Genomic DNA, 11962 nt, shown 5'->3' with positions numbered 1-11962 from the left:
CCTCTGTCTCTCTCTGGTCAAATTAAAATAAATAAATAAATAGATAGATAAATAGATAAAGTTAAATTAAAAAGATTTTTCCCCCCACATATGTGCCTGCTGGCATTTCTGTTTAGCTAGTTTTCTTTATTTTTCCCTGAGCCTGGGTTATATGAGGCATAAAAGAAAATCTAGGTGGGACCAACTGTTGGCATAATGGCTATGTCACTGGCCTCCCATGCAGTCGACCGCGATTCAAGTCCTGGACCCAGTGGCTTAAACTCACGCCGGGTGCATGTGTGTGCCGAAGATCCCGAGAGGAGAATGGAGGAGAAGGGATTGCGGTGTGGCCCTCCCCCTGTGGGAGTGATTTCTCGCTTTCTGTTTCTCTCTGTTACCACCATAAAAAAAAAACCCCAAAAAAAAAAAAAAAAAAAAAAAAAAAAAGAAAGATAACCTGATAACCTAAGCAATACACAGGTCTCAGAGTCCCTCCTTGGTCTGCCTTTTCTCTGTCTTTCAGTCATCTCATGTTTGTGAATACAGAAAAGTATGTCTATTCAGTTCTCCCTGAGGCGTAGTTCTCATCTTCACCTCTAGATGGTATTGTGTGGGTTACATCTTGCTAAGGCATGTGGCCAAATAATTTTTTGACAAGACAAAAGTGTCACTATTGGACCAGCAGGTGGCGTGGTGGTTAGAGGTGCTGGATTTCCACATGGTCGACCCCTATTCAAGTCCTTACCCAGTGGCTTGCTTTCTCACTTGCTCTTTCTCTTTCTCTGTGTCTTTCTGGCCAAATTAAAAAATAATAATAACGAACGGAATTAAATAAATAATTTTTTAAAAAGTGTCACTATTTCATTATGATCATCATTGTCCGTGTGGCAAATCTTAATCACATTATGTGTCCTGAGATGCATGGTGAATACAACTTATAAATATATAGAAATATTTTAAGTATTGACTTTATTTTTACAATAGCAAAAGATTTGTCTTAATTTCACTGGCAAGTGTATATTTGTACATACAATTTATTTGAAACATAAAATATGGTCATTTAATCCTTCAAAGGGTGTTTATAGACAGACCTGTAATTACAGATATTAAAACACTATACTTGACTTCACAGGCAAAATTAATCAAGTGGAAGAGACATAGTGCAAGCAAGGAGTGTAAGTGTGCTTTCAAATCGGGACTTTTTTTCCCTTTAAACAATTATTTTATTTAACTTTATTTATTATTTAAATTTGACCAGAGAGGGATAGAGTGAGAGAGAGAGTGAGAAAGCAGGCTACCAGGTCTGGGACTCGAATTGTGGCCAGTCATGGGGGAGTCCAGTGCCCTTAACCACTATGCCAGATGCCAGCCCCCAAATCAGGGCTTTTAATAACTACATTATATTGGGCCAACAGGTGGCATGGTGATTAAGATGCTGGATTCCCACATGGGTGATCACAGTTCAAGGCAGATTGGGCAACTTGAAATGCATGACAAATAAATAAATATAATAAATAAAAAATAAAAAATGAGAGGCTGGCAGGTGGTGTGTTGATTAAGATGCTGGATTCCCACATGGAAAATAATAATATTAAAAAATGAAATATGAAAAAAATAGTGGGGCCAGCAGGTGGTATGGTGGTTAAGGTGCTAGACTCCCACATGGCTGACTGTAGTTCAAGTGTCAGAATTGGTGGCTTACTTTTTCACTTCCCCTATCTCTTTCTTTTTGTCTCTTTCTGGTTAGTGCACATGCCCTATAGCAAAAAATAAAAAGAAAGAAAGAAAGAAAAAAAAAAGAGAAGAAGAAGAAATAAAATTAAATAATTACTTTTTTTTTGGCGGGGGGAGAGGTTTTTGCTATAGGGCGCATGCGCTCACCAGACAGACAAAGACAGAGAGACAGAAAGCGAGAAATCACCCCCCAGGGGGGATGGCCACGCCACAATCTCTTCTCCATTCTCCTCTTGGGATCTTGGGCACGCATGCACACGCGCCCGGCGTGAGTTTTAAGCCACCGGCGCCGGGACATGAACCGAGGTTGACTACATGGGAGTCCAGCGATATAGCCATTATGCTAACTGCTGGTCCCAAAATTAAATAATTACTTTAAAAAAAACTAGTTATGTCCCATCCATCATGTCTTCAGCTCTTTGCAATAAGAATGTCATGTTCTTTTCTCATAGATAAATTGGTCTGGTAATCTGGTAGATGGTCTGAGTTTACAGATTTACATTTTAAAATCCTTTCCTTTAGTAAGAGGGAGTGACCATATCAAAAATATATTCTTTCTGTGGAGTAAATCTGAAGTTTTGATCAAAATAAAGTCCATATTCTATTTTTCCTAATTTTTTTCTGTGTTCACATATCTTTTTAAAAATATTTATGTATTTTTAAATTTTATTTATTATTATTTTTAAAAATTTGCTATTGGGCACATGCACTCACCAGAGAAAGAGAAAGTGAGAAAGTAAGCTGCCATGTCTAGGACTTGAACCATGTTGGGCCATGTTGGAGTTCAGCTCCTTAACATCATGCCACCTGCTGGGCCCTTTAGTGGTGTTTTAATGAGCAATGCATTGTCCTACACCTAGGATTGGTATTTGTTTTACACCACAGATGTGAGATTTCTTTCAAGTCTTCGATATTGATCGTCATTAATTACATCATTGTACAATGGCTAGTAAAGAATATATTAAGCTAGTAGGGACCTACAGATGGTGTAATGGTTACATCACTGGACTCCCACATAGTCAACTGTAGTTTGAGTTCCAGACCAGGTGGCTTAACACTCATGCTGGGTGCGTGTGCATGCATGCCCAAAATCCCAGGAGACTAGAGGAGAAGGGATTGAGGCATGGCTATCCTCCTGGGGGGGTGGTGGTGGTGATTTTATGGTAGGCAGGCAGCTAGTAATGAATGGCAGCCCTAAGAAAATAGCAGAAGGACACATGCCACATAATTCACACTTATCAGGAGTTACAACTAAACCCTCCATGATAATTCCTTCCTCCCACCCAGCTCCTGGAGCCAGGAAGGTGAAGCAAATACCATTTTTCTTCCTTGGTAACTGAGGAAGACACATAGGAATGATTGTAAATTTCCCTCTTATTATTCTTCATATATACAAAAAGACCCTTGGGACTGGTGGTTAAGGGCACTGGACTCCCCATGGCCGATGGCAGTTTGAGTCCCACACCTGACGGCTTGCCTTCTCACTTTCCCTCTCTCTTTCTCTCTCTCTTTCTATCCCTCTCTGGTCAAGTTAAAATGAATAAAGTTAAGTAGAATAATTCATAAATACAAACATACAAAATGACCCAGTCAGACATTTTGGTGAACATCCTGATTCCCACTGGGGCAATAAACTAATTGGGCAGCACATCCTTATTAGGACGCTCCTATCATCATGGCTCACACTGGGCATGTGCAGTTAGGTCATCAAATTCCTCAAATTCTTCACTTGTGAGAGAGACTCAGGAGAAAGCCTGGGAATTCAAACAAAGAACTTAGTATAACAGACCTCCCGCTGTTAAATATTCATTATCACCTCTGGCAATAAAAGAACACCTAAACCAGTTCCAAACCCCAGTTGCTACCTAGCAACCTGCCCACCCAAAAGCCTTTTGGGTGTACTTCTTTCTAAAAGCTCTCTTTCCTATTAAGTTCTCTTTTCTACCTACATTTATTGTGGTTGTAGCCTTATTTTGCACCTAGGGACAGGTCTCTAATTTTAGTCATCTGGACCCAAAGGACCAAGGATTTTACACAACGCAGCTCAACACTCTCCCATCCTATGACAATTTCTCTCTTTCTGTCTCTCTGTCTCTCTGGTGAATGAAGCGCCCTATAGCAAAAATCTCTCTCTCTAAAAAAAGAGAATATATTAAGCTAGTAAAAATATGTTACAGGCTTTTAAAATGTAAAGCAAAATGATCCTACTAGCAGTGAATCAAATAGTAGGTTTTTAAATGTCAAGAGGGAGCCAACTGGTGGTATCATGGTTGAAGAGACTGGATCCCACATAGCTAACTGTACAACTCGAGTCCCGTACCTAGCAGCTTAAGAACAAGCTGCAGGGTGTATGTGCCCAGGATCCTGAAGACAGAAATGGAGGAAAAGGAATTATGTCATGGCTGTCCCCCATAGGGAGTGCTTTCTCACTTCTCTTCTCTCTCTGATGCTCTTAGGTGAGTGCATACGCCCCCTAGCAAAAAATAAAATGTCAAGAGGTCCAAACACAATTTTTAAAAAACTTTTTATTTATTTTAATTTGACCAGAGAGGGACAGAGTGAGAGAGACAGAGAAAGTGAGAAAGCAAGCCACCAGGTCCAGGACTTGAACCATGGTCAGCCATATGGGAGTCTAGTACCCCTAGCCACAAAGCCACTTGCTGGTCCCCCCCAAACACAAATTTAAGTTAGAGTTTTATAGAGTAATATAAGTTCTCCTACTAATATATTTTAATATAATTTTCTTAAGTATTGCTTAACCTCCTCTAAGTCAATAAGGTTCCATAATTATTTTAAAATCTACCCTTAGGTCAATATCTTTCTCTGTAATTTTAGTATCTTTAAGTCTTCTAAGCACAGCTTAGAAGCTGAAATTATTTTAGAGAATTGTGAGCAAAAATCTAATACAAAAAAGGGTTTCATTTTGCAGGGAAGAGCATACTAGGTAATTGACAAGAGAATGACCAGGAACATGGAAGTAAGAGTAGGTCAGACAGATTGAATTGTGAAGTATTTTGAATACACTGCAAATGAGATTTTTGAAATCAATATGCCACTTTTGCTTCATCTAATAAGGAGTTTTAAGGACAGAGGCAAGATGGAAAGATGTAATACTGCTGTGCTTGGCAGTGCTGACGCAAACGGAAATGTAGTATGTAAAAGTTCCCCAGAAGCTCTTGAAAAAGGCAAACTGCATGCTTACATAATTTAGCCTTTGGAACAGCATCTTTGTGATTGTATATTTAATATCACTGGAATACACGTGATGATAATTTTCCATCTTGGAACATCTTACTGGATTTTATTGTAGTTTGGGTTTTCGATGAATGTTCTATAACAGTTCTTGGCTTGACTGCAAATTTCGGAGTTTTCTCTATCCTTTATTGTGCTGCATTCAAATACAGGAATGCTAAAGGGGTGTCAAGAGTGGCTCTCCAGAAAGTATCCTAAGTATAGCAGACACCATTGTTTCCACATGCAAAGCCATGTCCTATTTCTTTGCTGTTACTGCCTGTATTTGTTTGGATTTCACCCTTTACTTTGCATCCTTGTGCTCAGAGAAGAGAGAAGTCCCCCCAAGCCCAAGCTAGTTGTGTCCCATTCCCTTAGCCAGTGAGTGACCTAGAGGTGAGCGTTGACCGGGTTGTAGCCAAGGTGATGTGAGAAGTACCACGGGAGAGCTTCTGAGAAGGCAAGAGGGTCATGCCAAGGATAGCACAGCAGAACAGGGGAAGAACAGATTTGATGGCAACGTTGAGCTTCTGAATTAATCAAATTTAAGTGAGAGTTTACATTTGCCTCTGTTTAATTCACTTGAGTCAAGATTCTCTATTACTTGAAACTGATGAAGAGCCTGTTAAAGTGATATGCCACTGTGCCTTCGCTTTATGGAACATCTACCGATTAGATGTGAGTTTCAAGCCGCTAGGTCCAGGACTTGTACCACAGTTGACAACATACTCTGCTAAGCAGCAAGTGGGTATTAATTATGGGGGCTCTATCTGCATTGTTTAGAGACTAGAAATGCCAAATAATTCTACTTTTACACCATCATGGTGATAAAAAGGATAATATGGTTATAATAGTTACTATTTACTGAACATCTACTACCTCTTAAGCACTGTGCCAAAGGTTTCAGGCCTATTAGTTCATTTAATCCTCATAAAATGCCTAGGTTTTATCAATTTTTTTTAAACAAATAAAGCAATTGAAGTTCAGAAGTTTGTCACTTCCCTGATGTCAAGAACTAGTAAGAGGTTGAGAAGGACTGAACAGAAGCCTCCTCATAATAAAATTTGTGCTAATTTTGCTGACTCCCTTTCATTAGATGAAAAGAGATGAAGTCAAAATTGGTTTGTAGCTTTAGAAAAGTCTTTTCATCTGGGGGAAAAATCCAAGCGAAGAGACTATAGAAAGCAGGCTTGTAAGGATGCTGTTGCTGCTATTTTCAAACGATGTCCGATAGTGAGGAGGGAAGATGATTGTGATGGGAGCTGGGAGCAGTCACACAGGTGATGATTAGAGACAGTATCTAGGCCAGTCTGCCTGGGTTTTCATCACTAAGTTATTTTCTTTTTTAAGAATTATTTATTTTTAAATTTAGTCATTAGCATTTATTTTCTAATTTTGACCAGAGAGAAAGAGAAAGTGAGAAAGCAAGCCACCAGGTCCAGGACTTGAGCTGGATTTGACCATGCGGGAGTCCAGCACCTTAACCACCATGCAATCTGCTGGCCCCAGTAAGTGTATTTTCTTTTTTTTGAGAGATTTTTGCTATAGGGTGCGTGCGCTCGCCAGACAGAGAGACATAGAGACAGAAAGCGATAAATCACCCCCCAGAGGGGATGGTCACGCCACAATCCCTTCTCCTCCATTTTCCTCTCGGGATCTTGGGCACGCATGCACATGTGCCTGGCGTGAGTTTTAAGCCACCGGGTCCGGGACATGAACTGCGGTCGACTACGTGGGAGTCCAGCGACATAGCCATTACGCTAACTGCTGGTTCCCAGTAACACTCTGTGTTATAAAACACTTCACATTGAACTGGCCCTGTGGTCTAGCGGTTAAGGCAGCTGGAATCCACACGGCTGACCATCAGCCCTGGTGGCTTGAAAAACACTGTGCGCATGTGTGCTCCAAATCCCAATAGGGTGGAGAAATGGAAGAGAAGGAATTACAGCATGACTGCATGTTATTGGAGTGGGGAGGGTCCTTTCTTCTCTTCCTCTCTCTCTGTATGTCTTGGTGAGAAAAAACACCCTCTGGCAATTAAAGAAAAATATATAGAGAACACTTCATATTGACTCTTAAATTTGTACATAGGTAAGTCTAAACATAAAATACTTGTTTGTTTACTGCATCAATCAGTTGGATTAAAAATGATGGAATTAGAGCCAACAGGTGGCATGGTGGTTAAGGTGCTGGACATTCCATGGCCAAACATTTTTGAGTCCTGGACCTGGTGGTTTGCTTTCTCACTTTCCCTCTCTCTCTGGTCAAATTAAAATGAATGAATAAATAAAATTTAAATAAAGAAAAGAAAATGGCAAAATTTTAACTACTTTAACTTTTATAAAATAGTTCATGTAATATATCTAATTTTTTTGAGAGATTTTTGGTTTTGTTTTTGTCTTTGCTATAGGGTACGTGCATTTGCAGGAGAGACAGAGAGAGACAGACAGATAGAAAGTGAGAAATCTACCCTCACAAGAGATGGCTACACCACAATTCCTTCTCTATCCTCCTCTTGGGATTATGGGCATGCACGCACATGTGCCTGGTGTGAGTTTCAAGCCGCTAGGTCCAGGACTTGTACCACAGTTGACCACATGGGAGTCCAACACTTTAACTATCACGCCACCTGTTGGCCACAATATATCTAATTAAAAAAAATTAGTATTAATTTTTTGTGTGTGTGTGTGGGAAAATAACTTTATTTCCTGGCGAGCAGGAAGGCGTCCCAGCTCAGAACTTCTGGAACTGCTTCTTGGGGCAGGCGGCCTTGGTGACCTTGAGCACGTTGAAGTGCAAGGTCTTGCTCAGGGGCCGGCACTCGCCCACCATGACGATGTCGCCAGTCTGGATGTCCCTGAAGCAGGGGGACAGGTGCACAGACATATTCTTGTGGCGCTTCTCGAAGTGATTGTACTTGCAGATGTAGTGGAGATAGTCTTGGTGGATGACAATGGTTCTCTGCATCTTTATCTTGGTCACCACACCGGTCAGGATCCGTCCTCAAATGGACGCGTTACCCGTGAAGGGGCATTTCTTGTCGATGAAAGTACCCTCGGCCTCGTTGAGAGTCTTGAAGCCCAGACCGAAGTTCTTGTAGTATCTTGGAGGCTTCTCCTTGGCAGTTTCTCCCAGCAGGACCCTCTTCTTGTTTTGGAAGATGGTCAACTGCTTTTGGTAAGCACGTTCAGGCTGAATGTTCGCCATCTTCCTGGCCGCCTGAAAAAAAGGGAGTATTAAGTAATCTTGGTTTAAAATTTTGATAATTTTAAAATCATGACTTGTATTTTACCTGTTAATTTTTTAAGCAGTTCTTAATATTTTAGAAGAAAAATAGCTCTTTTGGAAACATTTTAAAACAATTTGGGGAATCAGCAGATGGTGTAATATTTGCATTGCTGGACTCTCACGTGTTGATTGCGGATTGAGTCTGGAACCCAGTGGCTTAAACCTCAAGCTGGTCATGTGTGCATGCATGCCCAAGATCTTGAGAGGAGAATGAAGGGATTGTGCCATGGCCATGCCCCTGGAGGGTGATTTCTTACTTTCTTTCCAGTGAGTGCATTTGCTCTATAAAAAAAAAAAAAAAAAAGAAAGAAAGAAAGAAAGAAAGAAAAAGAAAAAGAAAAAGAAAAAAGAAAAACAATTTGGACTTTTTTGTTTAAAATACTATAATTTACTTTTTGGATAAATACATATTCAGATTTTGTTTGATGTGAAATTATTTGAAGAACAATTGCATTTTATTTTTTATCATTTAGATAAGAGAACATAAGTTACATAAAAACTCAATTATAAAAAATTATTGGTGGGGCCAACCATGGTTCAAGTCTTGGACCTGGTGGCTTGCTTTCTCTCTTTCCCTCTCTCTGTCTCTCTGTTTCACTCTGTCCCACTCTGGTCAAATTGGGATAAATAAATATATAAAGTTAAATAAAATAATTCTTGGGGGAAAAAAAGGGCTGGCAAGTGGCGTGATGGGTAAGGGTGTTGGACTCCCATATGTCCAACCACGGTTCAGTCCCGGACCTAGCAGCTTGCTTTCTCACTTTTTTTCTCTCTCTCTCTTTGTCCTGCTCTGGTCAAATTTAAATAAATAAAGTTCAATAAAATAATTCTTAAAAAATAAAGAAAGACAAAAATTATTGGTGGGGACCAACAGATGGCATAATGGTTATATTGCTGGACTCTCATGTAGTTGACCATGATTTCTAGTCCTGGACCCAGTGGCTTAAAACTCACACTGGGCGTGTGGGCATGCATGCCCAAAAGCCCGAGAGGAGAATGAAGGAGAAGGGATTGTGGCAGGTCATCCCCCCTGGGTGGGGTGGTGATTTCTCACTTTCTGTCTCTGTTTCTCTGGCAACTGCATGTGCCCCAATAGCAAAAATCTCTCTCTCAAAAGAAAATTATTGGTGGAAGCTGACCAGGTAAGGTAATGGTTAAGGAAACTAGACCCCCACATAGCTAACTGCAGTTTGAATTCCTGCCGTGGCAGGTTGAAAAACATGCTGAGTACGTTGCATCTGTACCCCAAATCATGCCAGATTGATAAATGAGAAGGGACTGGAGCATGGCCATGCCCCACTCAGAGGTGCTTCCCCCACTCTCTGTGTCTCTTTCTACCCTCTAGCAATTAAAAAATATATGGAATTTTCTCAACAAAGGCAAGAGATATAACTTGTATGGAGTCATTGTGAATTATAAATGTTTTTACTTATTCAACAAAACCCATACATGCACAATAATAATAAAATTTAATCTTTGATTATTTTGCCAATTTTTTTTTTTGCCAGAGGGCACATACTTGCCAGAGAGAGAGAGAGGTGAAGAGAGAGAGAAAACACATCCCAATGGGGCTCCATCATGCCACAATTTGGTCATGCATGCACACATGCCTGGCATGTTTTTCAAGCCACTGGGTCCAAGATTTGTACTGTGGTCAGCCAAGTTGGACTCAGCTACCAATACACAACAATTAACCACGGTGCTGTGGGCCGATCTGATATTTTATCAATTTTCAGGATTTTTCAGTTTTGTTATTTCAAAAGTGTATTTACAAATATCAACTACATTTTGACAGTTTGTTGGCTCAATTTCTCATGCTTAAATCTTTAGACACATAGTTTGTGAGCCTTTATCTGTGCCCTTGTCCAGGGCCCTGAAAATGTCAGGGGCTAGCTTGAAGGAGGGAGGGACTCTGCCAGATCTTGAGGCTGCTCTAGGTAGTACGTACATGAGTGCAAGCCATCCTGGTGAATTTTCTCCTTTTGTTGTTGTTGTTGTTTGTTTTTAGTTTTTTGCCATAGGGTGCATGAACTTGTTGGGGAGAGACACAGACAGGGAAAGTGAGAAATGGGGGGATGGCCATGTCACAGTCCCTTCTCTTCCATTCTCCTCTTGTGATGTTGGGCATACACACACACACACACACACACACACACCCAACATGATTTGCAAGCCACCATGTCTGAAGTTGATCCATGGTTGACCATGTGGGAGTCCAGCTCCTTAACCACCACACCACCTGCTGACCCCCTCCTCCTTGTTTTTGTGTAGAAAACAGAGCAAAAGGGGAAACAGATTCCCTGGAGACCAGCTTATACATCTCCCCTTTCGACAGACTCCAAGGTCATGGGGAACTTCTGGAGGGGCAGGAGAGTCGCTGGGAAGACCCTGTACTCAGAGCCTCCTGGACCTGCAGGTCCTCCCCATTCTGTCTGGTGCTCCAGGATCCCTGAAAATCTATCCTTAGAAACTTACCATGGAGTCTGAAGGTAGCTTAGTGGTAAAACAATCCTCTGTGAGGCTAACAGATGGTGGGAAGGTTCTGGGTTTACATCTAGAGACCTCCCTGTACATACACACACAGGACTGGGGAGGGGAGAGCACTTGCCTATGATCCAGAGCTGGCTGAGGCTGGGGGAGGATTGTGGAATAAAGATCCACAATGCTGCGGCGTGGCCATCCCCCCTGGGGGGTGATTTCTCGCTTTCTGTCTCTCGGTCTCTCTCTCTCTCTGGCGAGCGCACGTGCCCTATAGTGGGAAAAACAAACAAACAAAACAAAACAAAAAGCCTCTCCAAAAATAAATAAATAAATAAAAGATCCACAATGCTGGAGGTGCCTCTCTTTCCTTCTCACTTACTCATGGAAGGAAGAAATAAGCTAAAAACGAAATGACAAAAAAACCCTTGCCTTAAGAGTCCAATCATTCTACCTTAGTATTAATATTTATTGCTGATACTTCTTAAGGAAAGATTCACTTTTGGGGAAGTAGCAGAGAAGCTCTGGATCTCCAATGCAATGGAGAGGAAGAGCCACAAAGCATAGGGTGAGCTGGGGGAGGAGGTAGGAAGAGGAAAGTCTGACTGCCCCTCTGCTGTTAGGCCCAAGGCTAACTGGAAAGAAGATTACTTTAGAAGTAGGGAGAGGGAACTAGACTTTCTGTTGAACAATGCAGAGGGGAATCCAGTGTATACTAGGAAACATGGGCTTTGGAATCAGACAGGTGGGCCCAGTTTTCAGTTATCTGGCTTTCAGCAAGTTGATTAACCTACTTAAGTCAAGACTTCTCATCTGTAAAGTTTAGTGGAATAATCATACTTACTTTACCTACTTTATAGGATTACTGTGAGGATCAAGGAGGAGTCTGAAAAGTACTTGGCAGTGTGCCTGGCCCACTGCAAGTGAATTTCAGATCATTACTCTCCTCCCCAGACCGAGAACCGTTATCTGCATAAAGACTTCATAAATCATCTTTAACCCTAGACTCAACCAAGCCTATTCCTGTTCTTACCCTGAAGCCTCCAGCCCTAGATCCCATGTCTCTGAGGCAGAAATGTTACTGGAAAGGGCTCACCACTCATACCTCTCGTCTAGCCCTGCTGGAACCCTCCCTTACACTGTTGCCAGAATGAGCCTTCAAAATCTGAATTTGTTCTCCTGCTAAAGTCTCTGAATGGCTCCCTGTTGCCTATGGAATAAAGTAAAAGCTCTTTGGCCTTAACCCGGCCTC

The 11962-nt window shown here is 41.3% G+C and overlaps 1 pseudogene; it reads right to left on the bottom strand.

The window, feature by feature from the left end:
* Positions 1-7633: 7633 nt before the first annotated feature.
* On the bottom strand, positions 7634-8151 carry LOC102472912 (40S ribosomal protein S11-like; annotated as a pseudogene).
* Between the last annotated feature and the right edge of the window lie 3811 nt (positions 8152-11962).

This window comes from Tupaia chinensis, unplaced genomic scaffold (assembly GCF_000334495.1).
Source record: "Tupaia chinensis unplaced genomic scaffold, TupChi_1.0 Scaffold000075_1, whole genome shotgun sequence".
NCBI classification, from domain to species: Eukaryota; Metazoa; Chordata; class Mammalia; order Scandentia; family Tupaiidae; genus Tupaia; species Tupaia belangeri.
The sequence above is the reverse complement of the archived record's forward strand: the minus strand, read 5'-3'. Positions and strand labels throughout refer to the sequence as shown.